A 16,229-nucleotide genomic window follows, 5' to 3' on the forward strand; every position below is an offset into this window, starting at 1 on the left:
TTTATGAGTAGGAGGTCGCAACCCCATGGACCCACTCACAAATTTTCACCCCGTTGGACACCGTGTACGGGTGTGATGTCCCATCGATACCCGCTTTTTGTGCATAGGGGACCATTTGTGCACTATGCATAAGGAGTGGCAACACATCATAATGCCCATCCAACATTTGATGATGGTGACAGTTTACGATTGGGGGGTTTCATCCCCATCGAGCACTATAGAGGTGTGATGTCACACCAAAACCCACTTTTGTTTTACATACGGCACCCCTTTGTGCACTATGAATAAAAGAGCGGGTGGCAACATACCATCATGCCCCGATGGTCGTAAAACTTTACTTGGGGGGGTAGTAGCCCCATGGACCCATTCCCAGAGTTTCACCCCCATCAGACACATACGCAATATCTCGGGTGCGATGCATTACACCATCACCTGGCAATCTAGGCAGCATCTCAACGTATCTTGGGCGAGATAGGTGGAGCTTCTGCTGACTAAATTTCCCGATCATGGTTCCATGCCAACTCAGTATTTAGGGTTATATCTCGGGTGAGAAATGAAATTTGATATAATGTTTCTCGGGTGAGATATGGAAATTTATTTAACATATCTCAGGCGAGATACCAAAAATGAAACTGGATTAATATATGCATTAAATTGAATTATCATATCTCGGGCAAGATACCGAAATTGAATTTAAATTATCTTGGGTGAGATACAAAAATTCATTTAACATATCTCAGGCGAGATATGTAAATTAAATTGAATATATCTATGGAATTGAATTAATAATGTATTGAAAATCCAAAAAATATCTTGAGCAAGGTATCAAGAATGAAACTAGATTAATATATGTGTTAAATTCATTAATATATACATTAAATTGAATTATCGTATCTCAAACGAGATAGTAAAAGTGAATTTAAATTATGTCAGGCGAGAAATGGAAATTTATTAAGCATATCTCGAGCAAGATACGAAAATTGCATTGAAATAGACAAATGAATGTTGGTGGCTACGTATCTTGCTTGAGATATGTGTACCCTAAAATTGCCAAATTTTCCATGTCTTTCATTATCTATTGTCTATTTCTCAACTTTTTTGAAGCTATTCACGAGCACCTGTCGGATGTCGCATTGGAGCTTGATCGAGCTGCTCTTCTATTGTCGATCTCGCCCGAGCTACCCACCATCTCTGCTCTATCGGACCTGGAATTTTTCCTGAGCATGCTCCCTAGTTTAATTTAGTAATGGTTTTTTCAAACTTTGAGAAAAATATTTCCATTCAAACCTTAATTACTATAACTTGATTATTATAAAGCATAATAAACAAAACTAGCGTGCATTCGTTTATGCACGGGTTTGCATTTGAAACAAGTAATTAATGATATGAGTGTGCATTCATTTATGTGCAGGTCTGCATTCAAAACTAGTAATTAACAAAACCAATAATTAACAAAACCATTAACTGCTACATTCAAAACCAGGATATGCACTAATAATTAACAAAAGCATTAAGCAAGTTGATTAAATGATCAAAACATAGAAGCTCCTTATATTTTGGTCATTATGCATGATACTACGAATCAAAAACCATGTTTCGACAAAACCCATCCAAAGCTTCACACAACACTCACCTTTTTATAAAGTTGTTGGAAGCTTACATGAGACCTTGCTTTTAAATCATAGTCAATATGCATAACTTCTCTGAAGCCTTTATGCATGAGGGATTATGAAGCCTTTATGCATAAGGGCTTATTGCATAAAGCCTTATGCAAGAGGCATTATGGCTTCATGCATGAAGCCTTTATGCTGCATAGAGGCTTTATGATTAAGCATCAAACCCTTATGCATAGAGGCCTTATGCATAAAGGCTTAAGCATAAGGCCTTTATGCATAAAGACTTAATCATAGGGCATTATGCATAGAGTCTTTATGCTTAAGCCTCAAAGCTTTATGTGTAAAGGCTTTATGCTTAAGGCCTATGGATAGAGACTTTATGCTTAAGGCCTATGGATAGAGACTTTATGCATAAGGCCTTACATATTACGGCTTAAGGATAAGGCCTTATGTTCACCATGTCCCCCGCATGCTATAATTCTACTATCCCCCTGTGCTTGGGGACGAGCGTGAATGGCTTTATGGTTAGTCTTTGTCTGTTTAATAGAGACTTTATGCATAAGGCCTTACGTATTACGGCTTAAGGATAAGGCCTTATGTTCACCATGTCCCCCGCATGCCATAATTCTACTATCCCCCTGTGCTTGGGGTGAGTGTGAATGGCTTTATGGTTGGAGATGACCTAGATACCTTAGTATTTGTCTATTTTCCCCATCTTTGTTTAATTATTCAATGATGAGAACAAAATTTCGAGGACATATTATGCTCTCCTAAGCTCTAGTATTCTCATCATTATTAACTCTATAGTACTCCCCTAGTAACCTTACATGTCATAGTACTAGAGAAGTGTCCAACCAACCACTCACACCCCTTGTCACATATGCATGTATCACTAACCTTGTAACCTATCATTCCTCCTAAAGTAACAAGGTTATTTTGTCCATCATTAGCAAAAGAACCTCTTGCCCCATGTAGGCTACAATGACCCACAACAACAACATTTCTGAAATTGTCTCAAGCCTACATGGCTGGCCCCCAAGCGGCCTATTTGCCCTTTGAGGCTTATAAAAGAGCCCATAGAGATCTAAACAATGCCTATGCAACAAGTAGTCATCTCACTTGTGGTTGCAAAAATCAAGGTGCCTAGTTTTGTCTGCTCACGCACCCTGTAAACAAGAAAAAACGGGCATATGTTTACCTTTAGTGGCTGATCTCTCCTAGATAACAAAGGAATTTCCTTTCAAGTTCTCTTGTTAGGAATATAGTTGCATAATCTAATTATGCAGTAGATCGTCCGCCGCAAAATTCCTCATTTCCTTAGATATAAAGTCAATGTTTACACCCTATCCAAAATTTGCACTGATTTCATAAAATGCTAATATCTTTTACATATAAACTCATATGCAATTCCGACTTTGGACCTTAGTTCTTCACATAATATAGAGGTTAACTTGATTTTTTGAGAAACTTTTAAGCTATTTTTAAATATTTCAAGGTCTTTAAAGTGTTATAATACATTCTGCTTTTTGTACCCACAATAACTACCACTTAAAATGCTCAACTTTGTAAATCAAAAGAGTGGTCAATAGTGAGACATTAGTACAGTGCAATGATTAGTCAAAATTGAAAATCCAATGGTTGGATTTTTAACGATCTCTTTTTCAAAATTCTTCCAAGCTAGTAGAAGGCCTACAAATATTTATAATCTAATTAATAAAATCACATTTTTGATGTAAATCATCTAAAACATGCAAAATCCAATTACATTTTCTAGTGAAGCTTCCAATTACCACCCTTCCAGATATTTGCCACTTTATAGGTAGTGGAAAAACCACGAGATAAACCCCACAAGTTAGTCGCTTGGCCAATTCAAGTGAACACCTTGCACAACTTTGGTAGAACTAGGCATCACAAGTTGTTTCACAATCTTTTATTTCCATGGCAACCATTATGCCTTATCCAGAGCGCGAGCTTGAAGGGTAAGCATTACACACTCTTGTCAGCACACAGGATTGCCAAAGAGGAAAGTGGAAGGAGGTGTGTGGATGGATGCCTACTTGCTCACCTGCACACCAACACACCCTTAGTATAAGACATCCCCAAGATGATTTAAACCCAAGACCTCCCATAGAAAGTCCAAAGTTGGGCTGATAAATGCTCCTGCTACATTTGAGAGAATGGTTTACAAAATATTCTATGAATACTTGAACACTTTCATGAGGGTGTTTGTAGATGATTTCAACGTGTTTATAAAGAAGAAAAAACACATTCCACACCTCACAATGTTTCTGGAAAAGTGCAGGAGGGACAGACTGAGCCTTAAGCTAGCCAAATTTGCCTTCGTTTGTAAAACTAGTGGATCTCTCTTGGGACACATAGTGTGTCCAAAAGGACTGGCAGTGGATCCAACCAAGGTTGTGGTCATTGTGAAGCTGAAACCTTCCAAGAATGCCAAAGAGCTTGCAAGATTTTTAAGGCTAATCAAGTGGCACAATAGATTTATGAGGTTCTTAGCTAATGTGGCAGTGCCCTTGTATAGCCTTATGGTGAAGGATGCAAAATATGTTTGGTCCAGATCCTATCAAGAGGCATTCCAAAATCTAAATCATGCCCATCCTGTAGCCAGCAACCCAACTATGAGCTCATTTTCCATGTGTTTGGTCAAAATCTTGGATGTGGCCATTGGCGATGCCCTAATGCAAGAAGCACAAGATGGATGGTAAAGACCAATTTACAATCCAAACAAGAGACTCTCTATACCACAAAGAACTCCACCATGGAATGATCTACTCCATCAAGAAATTTGGGCACTACTTGCGGGTAAGATGTTTAAGTTTCATGTAGATGACAAACCTCTCCTGTAATTAATAAAAAAACAAGACTTGGCAAGAAGGTTGGCCAGATGGATGCTTTTATTGGTAGGAATTTGAGTTCAACATAAGGCACACCCCTGGGAACAAGCATGTAGTGGCAGACCTCCTGTCATAACTAGAAACAGCAAGGGAGCTAGAAGGGGTGGAAGATGATTTTCTAGATGCATAGCTCTTCCTCATAAGAGGAGAAAGACCCCGATAGTATGACAAAATATTGTAATTCCTCTTTGACTTGTCCTTCCCGGAGTACATTTCGAGAGATCATAGGAAAATGATGACTCTCCACACACAGCAACTCATTTATGGTAGTGGCTAGGCAGCTATACAAAATGGGCATCAACCAGATTGTCACGAGATGTGTCTCCAAGCACGAGTAGTAGACCATGTTAGGAGAAGCACATCAAGGTGTAAGCGACAGGTCTGTGGTGCAATAAAAGAGTGTTACATGTGCCAGAGGGTGGGGCAACCAATTAGTGCAGATAGAATGCCCCATAATCTAGTCTTGCCACTCAAGCCATTCCAGAATTGAGGTCTAGACTTCATCGGCCCATTCAAACCAGCTGCCCAGAGGACAGGAAACAAATATATCTTGGTGGCCACTAATTATTTCACAAAATGGGTAGATGCCAAGGCCCTTAGAGACTACAAGGCCTCATCTGTAGTAGGAAAGTTTCATTATGAAACTATAATGATAAGATTTGAATTCCCTATAGAGATAGTGAGATCAAGGGACTCACTTCATCAATGAAGTGATTAGGAAACTGACAAAGCAACACATGATAATACATAAGAATTCAACAGTCTACTCCACCAACAAGATCCTCAAGGGAATCCTGATCAAGACAACGAATGAGAACAAAACGACTGGGACACAAAACTGCACTCAGCATTATGGGAATCACAAATAGCCTATAAGAATTCCATAAGGCTTACACCATTTAATATGGTGTATGGATTAGAAGAAATAGTTCCCATGGAGTTCTTGCCCACAAGCTAATGGGCAAGTAGAGTCCACCAACAAGATCCTCAAGGGAATCCTGATCAAGACAATGAATGAGAACAAAACGACTGGGACACAAAACTGCACTCAGCATTATGGGAATTACAAATAGCCTATAAGAATGTCATAGGGCTTACACCATTTAATATGGTGTATGGATTAGAAGAAATAGTTCCCATGGAGTTCTTGACATAGAGTCTTAGGATAGCTATGGCCCCAAAAGGCTTTCTCTCTGGAAGAATCAGAGATGCACAGGAATTAATAGCTCCTAAAACTTGATGAAAGAAGACTACACAACACCTGGATAGCAAAGATTGTACAGAAGAGAAGAAAGCTGCATGTGGATGTGAACACAAGCTTCAGGATCTTTTATGAAAAGGAGATGCAGTATTGCTGTTTACATAAAAAATGGGACCCCACCTAAGAAAATTGAAAATGAGATGTGCAGGCCCATACAAAATCATCAGGAAGCTAGGGACGAACTTTTGAGCTAGCAAGGTTGGATTGTGAAAAATGTAGGAAAGTGGTCAATGGATAGAGGCTAAATCCCTATTATGGAAAGTTGCCAGATAAAGGGGAAAAGTGTCCAGAAAAGAATCAGAATCCTAATCCAGAAGTGATTGAGGAACCAAAATCCGTGTCTGGCTAGGATCAGGAAGAAGGACAAGATTTTGAATATTTTAAAAATGCCAATAGCCCAAAATTAAAATCACTATATGTAAATATGATAATGATGTGTATAGATACCGAGGAGCCAGGTGGCAGCAGTGTGGCACAGACGGGAAAGTCAAGGTTTCTGCCACAAAAAGGGGAGCATGGACGCGTAAAGGCTATTAATGACCTCGAAAAGAGCGTAGAAGGGATTGAGGGTCAAAAAATGAGGGAGATCTGGGGAAATCATGGGAAGATGATGCAATTATGGCTACCTTTGGGAAGGGTGCACCTCACGGCAATAGCTAAATTCCTCTACATCAAGTGCCTAGTTTCCAAATCTACTTTCAAAAAGCTACCCTGCGCTCTTGGCCCTCTTCTTGCTCCCAGCTCTTTTGCTACTAGACCCTACTCATTTCCTTGTCTTATCCCAAGCCATGAGAGTGTTACTGAAGAAGCAAATAGGGTATTGGAGTTTGAGCCCTTGTCGTCCATAATATACAAGGAGGTTGACAGGCACGCAAAATTCCTGGATAGGATGGGCCTCAAAGAATTCGAAGAGCTACCTTGGGAGGAGCTCCATTAGAACTACAAAGTGGTGGAGCAGCTAGAGGAGCTACAAAAGACCAACACAATCACACTTCCGTTAAGCAAAAAGAGGGCCTTGGATCCCCTCTACGTGGTTCAGGTATTCGGCTTTCGATGGAAGGTGATGGGTGAGGTCAAGGTAGCAAACGAGAATAACCTCTTCAAGGAGTTTGGTCCTCTGGAAGGAAGAGAAAAATGGTTCAAAATCGCAGGGATGCCTAATGAGGATAGGAAAAAGCGTATGTGCTTTGTGGTGGAGATGATCAATCTCACCTGCAAGCCATATTGCATGTCAAGAAAGGCATATGGACTGGTTAAAGCAACAGAAGCAGGAACAAAGGTGGCCTGGGCAAGAGTCTTGTACAACAACATAAAGGACTAGATTGGAAAATTCAACCGCCCAAATACCAAGACGAAGATCAATCCCTACATAATGGCACTATTTAAAGAACAGGCAAGAACTGGACAAGAAGAAAAGAGAAACAGGGAGGAAGCACGCCAGAAGAAGGGTAGGGAAAACAAGGAGGGAACTGCTACAAGGCCCCATGAAGACTCAGGGAGTTCACCTCAAAAACATTTAGTGTACCACGTGTGATCAAAAGGAGGGGTATTGTAATTCAAATTTTGGAAAATTTTTAACAGGATTACAATAATAGGAGGGGTATTTTAATTCAACTTCAAAACAAAATCCATTAGTTCATAAGTAAAGAGGGGTGGTTTTATTGGGGGGAAATTTTAGTTAAGGGGTTTTTTTAATGCCCCTTGAATGCACGTGATACATATGATTTTTTAGAAGTGCAGACCCTAAGCATGAAGAGGGGAGCTCAAGACATACGCTGTTCAAAAGGAAGAGGGCATTCGAATTTGGTAAAAAGAAGAAGGGGAAGAAAGGAAAGATATGAGTAGAGGAAAAGAGCAACATAGACATCAAGGAGGACTTTGTCGCAATTAGGAAGTCCATCCTCTCGAAAAAGCTAGAGGAACAACAGCAGGAAGCCTCCTCAGCACAATGCCTGCAGATACAGTAGGAGAACACTACCCAAGGAGCTCTACAGCTAGAACAAGAACAGGGTGGCATCATGGTGTCAAAGCCCATCCACCTCCAACAAACAAGGCAAAGCTCTCTAAACCATGTCTTGCCGCATTTCGAGAAATCATTGATGCAAAGAGGGTACAAGGGACCCTAAATTATCTACAGAAGTGCATGATGAGTGGCACCAAAGAAATAACCATGTTGCAGACTGAAGTCAGACAAAAGGAGGTTACCATTCAAGAACTAAGAAGTCAACAAGCACCGATCTAGGAGGAGCTAAGAAGAAGAAGAATAGAAGCGACCGGATGGAGGAAATGGAAAGAACACTATATTCGTGAGTTTGGGAATTTCCCAACTCCCATTTTTTGAATACTAAAAAGGTGGGACCTAGATAACATGTCTATAAGTTTTTCAAAACCATATCATGTGACCTATTGTTGGAAAGCACTTGGAAAATGGAATCTAGTGAGCTATAGAGCGCTCAATTTGGAGTAACGGTGTTCAAGTTATGATTAATCCAAAGATTTGACCACGTGTCCCAAACTTATGGGAAATTCCCATAATCCCTAATATGGTGTTAAAGGCAGTTAGCAAAACTCCAGAGGGCAAATGAAGAAACAAAGCAGGAGATGGATGTAGTAAGGGAATCCCTAGTCCAGATAGAACAAACAAATAGGGGGCTATAAGAATAAGTACAGGGTTACCAAAAGACAAGCTAGGGCCAAAGGATAGGTGAATATGATTAGAGAAGAACACTTAAGGATCATAAGAGAAGTCCAAGCCCAGGGCATACAATGATAAGGTGGAGCTGGTAAAGGTGGAAGCCTGGCTGGCTATGCTGGACGCGAAAGAATTTTTAGAGGTCTATGAGCTGGAGGTGAACAAGATGGCGCAATGGGAGAATCACACATTAATGAGCTCAACGTCCCTCTAGCGATAGCTCAAGCCAATCTAAAAAAGAGACAAGAACATATAGATGCAATGAGAAAGGCTCATGCGCTCCGAAAGTGTGGATCAAAGAAAGAATGATAGAAGACTTCCAGGAATGGGAAAAAAGAGAGAAGGCAAAGAACGAGGGATTGCAGCACAGGGTATGGGAAGAGAGGAAGCAAGAAGGCTCGAAGCTTTGCAAGGATATAGACCTCAAGCACATGAGGAGTTTCATCTAGGCTGCTAAACAAGCATGAGCAGGGCAACTGTCCAACTGGAATGATATTGCAAGTTTTATGAACCAATTGGATGAGAGGCTGGAGAATCAAGGGAAGAGCAGGTCACAATTTGGGGAGTTAGCACACAAGAGAAGCCCCTCATCCATATCCTAAGCTATTCGGGAAAGTGGGGGCATCTTATGACTTGTGGACCTGGGTGAGGACGTAATTTCTCATGCACTGAGCAGGATTTGCAATTCCCCTCACCAACAGAGTATCCTAGTAGAAAGAGAAAGAGCAAGACATAGTCCAAAACCAGCTCACAAACCATGATATGGATGGAAGTGGAGCTAAGGGGGAAGAAGGAGGCCAAGAGAGCCTGAGCAGACAATATTCAAGAATGCTACCATCCTTCCAGAGCTAACAGAGTCCCACACTTTTGTTGGGGAGGATGGCCATCGAAGCAATGGAAAGGGCCGGGAAGAATTACCCCTATGCCAAGCCCATCGAAGTGCGGTTCCAGAGAGAAGATGAAAGGACGGGATCAACCATGTAGGAGTAAGCATTAGGAGGAGGGCTTACGAGCCCATGTATGTCGCGGACAAACCAATTATATTTGTCTCTAGGAGCCTTGCCACAGAAGAAGAAACAGAAGAAGGGGGCTAGAATAGGCCTTACGAAAAAGATCCGGATTTCGTAAATGAGGTTTTGATTTTCAAAGGATGGAAGCAGCCGGATGCCAGAAATAGGAAATCATGTGGGATTTACTGCTTGCACAGAGTCCACCGTGATTGCTAGGTGTTAGCGACCACCCAATTTTGTGGATGGCCACCAAACATATTCGTTGGGCAACAGCTCTGGATCTTTTCATGTAACAACTTTGTAATTTGTTCTTGCCAATGGGTAGTACCCCTAGGAGAATGTAAAAGAAAAGGAGAGTAGAGAGCGGGGGTGTGTGGCATTACACCAGCTAAGCCTTACTCAATAATACAGCAATCATTGGTGTCGTCTTCATCCCTTACTCTATGCAAACCTGTTTGATTCTCAAGTTATGTCATTGCTTTGTGTTTTGAACATGTCTTTTAACTTGTGCGTAGTCCACACTCAATCATATCCAGAAGTGACTCCCATTCGAGACAGGATTAGGAACCATGTCAAGAATCTTAGTTCTTAAAACAAGAGCTAATTGCACTAGTGCAACTAACAACCTTGGTCTAGGTAGATCGGTGGCGCAACGCTCTAGCGTTGTCTTATCATATTTGGGTCAAGTTTCATTATTTGTGTGTCCTTAACTAGGTGGTTTGGAACCATGCAAGTGCCGAGTCTCTACCAGACATCAACAGACTCATAGACAAGGCCTCATAAAGGGCCAAGGGTTAGTAACCACTCTAAGAAACTTTATCTACTAACAAGGGTTGGCAACAAGGGTTGGTGTGTATGCCATAAGCTAGGCCAAAGGGCCAAGGGCTAGTAGACACTCTAAGATAATTTACCTACTGACAAGGGTTTTGTTTTTGCCATAAGCTAGGCCATGGAGTAAAATGATTTGAGATGATGCAACATGAAACATGCCTCCATGGTAAAAAATAAGATGCCTCCATGAATATATGTGTGGGTGGGTAGCGTTTACTCCTCCTATATAAATATAAAATTATAGAAAATGGGGCAAATGTTTTTCAAAAAATGCCCTATAATGTCCAACATTGGGAGAATATTTTCTAAAACCCTTTTCTCGTAGGGCATATGCTTTCCCTCTCTCTACTTCTCTCTTGTTGTCATTTATTTTATTGTTTCTATTTCTCTCTCCTAGCTTAGTTTTTAAGTACTATTTATCTTTTTGTTTTAAAAAGATATTTTTGGATATGTGTCAAACCTAGGTATTTAATTCACACATCAATGAGTGATCCCTCCCTTATGATGTAGACCCAACATGCATTGAACTCAAGAGCTCTTGATCTAGACATCAAGGCCCTAATCCTTATCCATGCAATCGAGGATGAGTACTATTGAATTTTTTTATGTTTAGGCCTCTTTAGATCTACTCTTGTTCTTCCTCCTCTTCCTTTTACTCTCGACCATGAATCTACTATTTAGTTCTACTCTCCACCATGACTCTTGTTCTTCCTCCTCCTCCTCCTCCGCCTTCTCAAGGAATGTGATAAGAAGATGATGAATAAAAACATCAGAAGAATAAGAATCATGGAACTCCACATTTTTTTGTTCTCTCTTATGGAGAGTTTTAATGGGATGGTTGAGAGTACATCTACTCTCAACCATGACTCTTGTTCTTCCTTCTCCTCCTCCTCCTCCTCCTTCTTCTCAGAGAATGTGATAAGTGTTGGAAATAGAGGAACACAAAAAGATAAGAGAGAGAAGAAGGAAGAGAGTTACATCATTTATGCTCCCAAAAGACTAGTTCATATTGATTATGAGTTTGTATATATAGGTGAGATCTAGGTCAAGTTAGGGTGTGATATATATAGCTCCAACAGAAGAGGCGGAAAAATGTAGGGTGGCAAAAACCATGATTAGTGCACCTTAACCTGGCTGAAGGCAGCACTCGTGTCATATTTGTAGATGGTGTTATTCTAATGCGCCTTCGAGTTGTAGGCCATAAGATGTTGTACTCCATATCATTACCAGAGTCCTATAGAAGTAAAATTGAGTCTTAAACACACACACACATAGTATAACATGAACATACACACACGCAAAAACAAACACACACACACACACACGTACATACACACATGCGTGTTCATAAACACACAAAAAAAACACACATATTTATGAGAAACTCATAGATGAGTTATGGTGCTCCACTATTTGATCTATGTGCTCTGGATCAAATCTTCCATGATCTCGAACATGTCGTAGTGTCATTCGTCGCTCCTTTCTCATGGTCCGCTTGCATTCATTAAAGGGCAAATGATTCTTTGAGAAAGATAGGCATCACGCCCAACCCGATGCTCTTCACTAGATGATGAGGACATGGGCATGATGAATTTGAAGAGTGAGTGTGAAAGGGCCAAAGGGAGAGAGAGAGAGAGAGAGAGAGAGAAATAAAATGATGTATTAACGTCTCTAAGAGGCCATAGTGGCCTATGAGACCAAAATTCAGAGTACATCTAAAGTTCGTGTCTCATCAAAGAAGAGAACAACTAAATGAGACTAAAAGTACAATAAATTGATTATCCTACAGTTATAATAACAGAACTGTAAGACTCAGAGATGATACTGAGTAGAAAATACTGGAAAATACTGAAAAATGTATATTAGGTAGATCCATGTATGCTGATCAGTTGAAGTGTTGCCCTCTCCTTGGATCAAGTATCTCCGCCATGGAGCTGTCTAGAATGGAGAGGTCATAGAAGCAAGGTAGGCGCCTCCGTTGCCGAGCAATAATGGCTTTGATGATCTGGTGATGGTGAGATGCCGTGGTCAGGATCCTGGTGGGCGTGGCCGACGAGCACGACATAAGATAACTGCTCTATCAGTGGTGACTCCCTAGGAGCATGGTTCGTGCGCTGATGGCCCAATGGAGGAGGTATCAGGTGTGGGTTGGGTTGCTAGTGCTGGTGCGCCGAAGAAATCTGTCAGGGTCCTCTATCTAGGTACATCATGGCTCGGCCTCCTATCTACCAAGAGGGTGTCTCTATGTCTCCTGAGCTCAAGTAGAAACAATCCAAGGCATCTCTGATCCTCAAACTCCATGACCCTGCGTAACGGCCCAAAACCCTCTCGGAAGAGGCAGTGATATCTCTCTCGGATCTCATAATAGACTTCCTCTGTCTCTACCTCCTGGTAGCATAGCTGACAAATGCGGTCATCTACGATCTGATGCACATATCGCCCTATCTCAATGTGCAACTGGTGTGATGAGGTCCGGATCTATCCAATGGCACAACGTATCCCATGTGATAAGTGTACATCCATGTATGCTGGGTGGGTGATAAAATCATCCGGTGAGAGGTGTAGAAAATGGCTCTTGTAATGAGCCATTTTCGTGCCCAAGGGCTCAAGGGGGCTAGTTCATGTCCTCTCTGTGTCCACTCTGATGATATCCATCTTGATCACGTGGTTTTACTTTGAGCGGGTGAGATCCAAAAATGGAAAATCCAGATTGTACCAAAAGGGTGGTAGTGCCTCTATCCGCAAACCATGTAGGTCAAACCATGATCTCATCTGAGCATACAAACAATGAGTATCTCTATCCTCTGCCAACTGTATGGATGAGGTCAATGCCAATCGGGAGCACCTCTATTGAGGGAGCTCCCATAGCCGCTGTAAAAAGGTAATTGCCTGGAATAGGGCCTCGGTTACTACTGGGTGGTGGGGCACCTAGCTCGGCCCAAACAATCTCATGTGGTACTGATGATTTGCTTCGAATCATGCGAGCAATCATCATAATCACTGGTCTCTCCATTTGCCTCCATCCCTCATCTGTCCCTCTCTCTGAGATCTATGATGTATACTGGGTCCCCAAATTGGAGCTCCGTAGGAGGGTCGGTGTGACAAGCGTATCAAATAGCCACAATTTGGTGCGTGGCTCCTAAAACTGTATGTGTGCACATTGCCTCTCAAGTGCCCCCAAGGCTGCATGCCCTCGAGATAATCTAGCTACTCCTACCTCCTTCAGGGAGAAATGCGGTCCTGTGAAAGTAACTCCCAAGTAGACATATGACCTAACGTACTCTACCGACTCCCCTCGGAAAGTGAATTAAGGCTCTAATCTCATCACTCATGCCTGTCTGGTGTTAAACACCATAACCTTGGTTTTCTCAAGGTTCACTGTCAGATCTCTATCTGCACAGAAAGCTTGTAATGCATCCAAGTGTCTCTGTAATCCCTCTGGAGAGTCTAAAATTAGAACAATATCATCAGCATATATAACAAGATGGGTATCAACACCCCTGCGAGGCATGCCCCTAGGCCTCCCAATCTGTCTACATAATCAGAGACCGCATCAATGTATAGTCCAAAGAGGGTGGGCGATAGAAGCGGGCATCCTTGCTTCACCCCTATCGTGCTGGTCACCCTATCAAATAGTCCGTCAGACTCTGCCTGTCACACAGACTCATGAAAAGCATATATCCCCCACTGCATATCCTCAGGTACCTCAATGTCATGCAATCTGTGCATAAGCCTGGCACGTGGTACGATATCGAAGGCTTTGGGGAAGTCCACAAAGTAGCAGTATATCCTTCTCTTCTGTGCCCTACCCTCTTCAATAAGTGCCCGAATTGTCAGTATGTGATCCAAGGTAGTAAATCCTCTCCTGAATCCTGCCTGTCCATGTGCTCAATGACCATGCCTCTTTGCCCATCGGCTCAGCTCCATCGACTCCAATATAGAGCCATGTAATAATGGCCATGCAAAACATCAACTTTTTGACACAACTCGATGTTTTGCATCAACTCTACCAGAAAACTTGATGTTTTGCATCAAGTTTCAGATGCTCTAGAAAATAAAGTTGGAGGATCGGAGGTTGATTTTCACAAATAGCATGTTTTAGCAATTTTGACTACAATGACATGCTCAAAGGACCTGTTCTATAAATTTTGACTACCAACATAACTATGTTTCTATGCGATGTGCAAACATCACAAAGAGATGCAGCAAATAGCTTTGTGACGTCTGCACATCGCATCGAAACATAGTCGTGTTAGTACTCAAAATTTATGGAATATGTTATCTGAGCATGCTATTGTTGACGGAATCACTAAAACAAGCTGTTTGTGAAAATCGACCTCCTATCCTTTAACTTTCTTCTCCGGAGCATCTGAGACTTGATGTAAAACATCAAGTTTTGTGGTAGAGTTAATGTTTTGCATCAACTTTGATGCAAAACATCGGGTTGTGTGAAAACGTTGATGTTTTGCATCAACTCAAGTTGTGTAAAAATGTTGATGTTTTGCATCAACTCGATGCAAAACATCTGCAAAAACATCAACTTTTTAGGTTAAAAAATGATGTTTTGCATCGAGTTGATGCAAAACATTAACTTTTCCACACAACTCGATGTTTTGCATCAAAGTTGATACAAAACATCAAGTTTTATGAAAAAGTTGATGTTTTACATCTATTTGATGCAAAACATCAACTTTTCCACAAAACTTAATGTTTTGCATCAAAGTTGGTGCAAACATCAAGTTTTGTGGGAATTTGATGTTTTGCATAACTTTGATACAAAACATCAAATATTGTAAAAAAGTTAATCTTTCGCATAGAAAGTCAATGTTTTGAATATAAAGTTAATGTTTTACATCAACTTGATGCAAAATATCAAATTTTCGTAAAAGTTGATGTTTTGTATCAAATTGATGGAAAACATCAACTCTTAGTTGAGAAGTTCTTACTACTCAGCATTAAGTTGGCTTGCAAATGTTGTAACTAAAACATCCTTACTATGTGTAGTACCCAATAGGATTCGAACAACCTAAGTCCCTGCCTGATATTTTACAAAAAAGTATTTTTGAAAGTAAAAACTTTTGTTTCTTAAAGCAAGCTTTTTCATAATTTATAAACTCATTTAATAAATAAATTTACCATTTAACTCTTTTTGTCACATCAAGAATACATCTTCTTTAAAATGAGTGTGTAATTATTTTTCAAAATTAGATAACTTTTAAATAGCTTATTCATGATATTTAAAAATTCATCTATACGTAACGAACTCTTTTTTAAAAACTATATATTATCAATTAAGAAATTGTGATACTTAAGAGTTTCAAAATGGATTTTAATACTACTCTCATCCAAGAGCCAAAATAGGGTTTTATAAGTAAGATAATAATTGTATCAAGATAACGCTTTCGTAATATAATTATATAAATAGTTTTTTATAGTTGCACTCTGTAGGACATCCTCAATCATGCTAACATGGTAGATGACCCAAAGAGTCTAAGCTTCAAGTGTACACATAGAAGAAAAAAATGTATTTGTGGATAGTGAAGAAGAGGATGCCTCATCTACCTTATGAGGAAAAGGCACATCAACTAGTGATGGTGTAACAATGATTATGAGGAACCATAACTATGCCATAAGCTATATGTTTAGAAAATAGCTTCTTTTTACAGTTGTATCATTTTTTAATGGATTGAATATGGAAATAGCTATATGTTTAGAAAATAGCTTCTTTTTACAGTTGTATCATTTTTTAATGGATTGAATATGGAAATAATAAACATTGTCTCTATTTTGGCATGTTTTTTGAAAACTTATTGTTAGATTTTCAATTATAATCTCAAAAATTAAGCAAAACGAAGTCTTTTTTTTCATGTCAATTTTTGTAAGAAATGTGTAAAGTGCCCAAAATAT

This window comes from Cibotium barometz, chromosome 59 (assembly GCF_041138505.1).
Source record: "Cibotium barometz isolate CiBa-2024 chromosome 59, ASM4113850v1, whole genome shotgun sequence".
In the NCBI taxonomy this organism is placed as follows: Eukaryota; Viridiplantae; Streptophyta; class Polypodiopsida; order Cyatheales; family Cibotiaceae; genus Cibotium; species Cibotium barometz.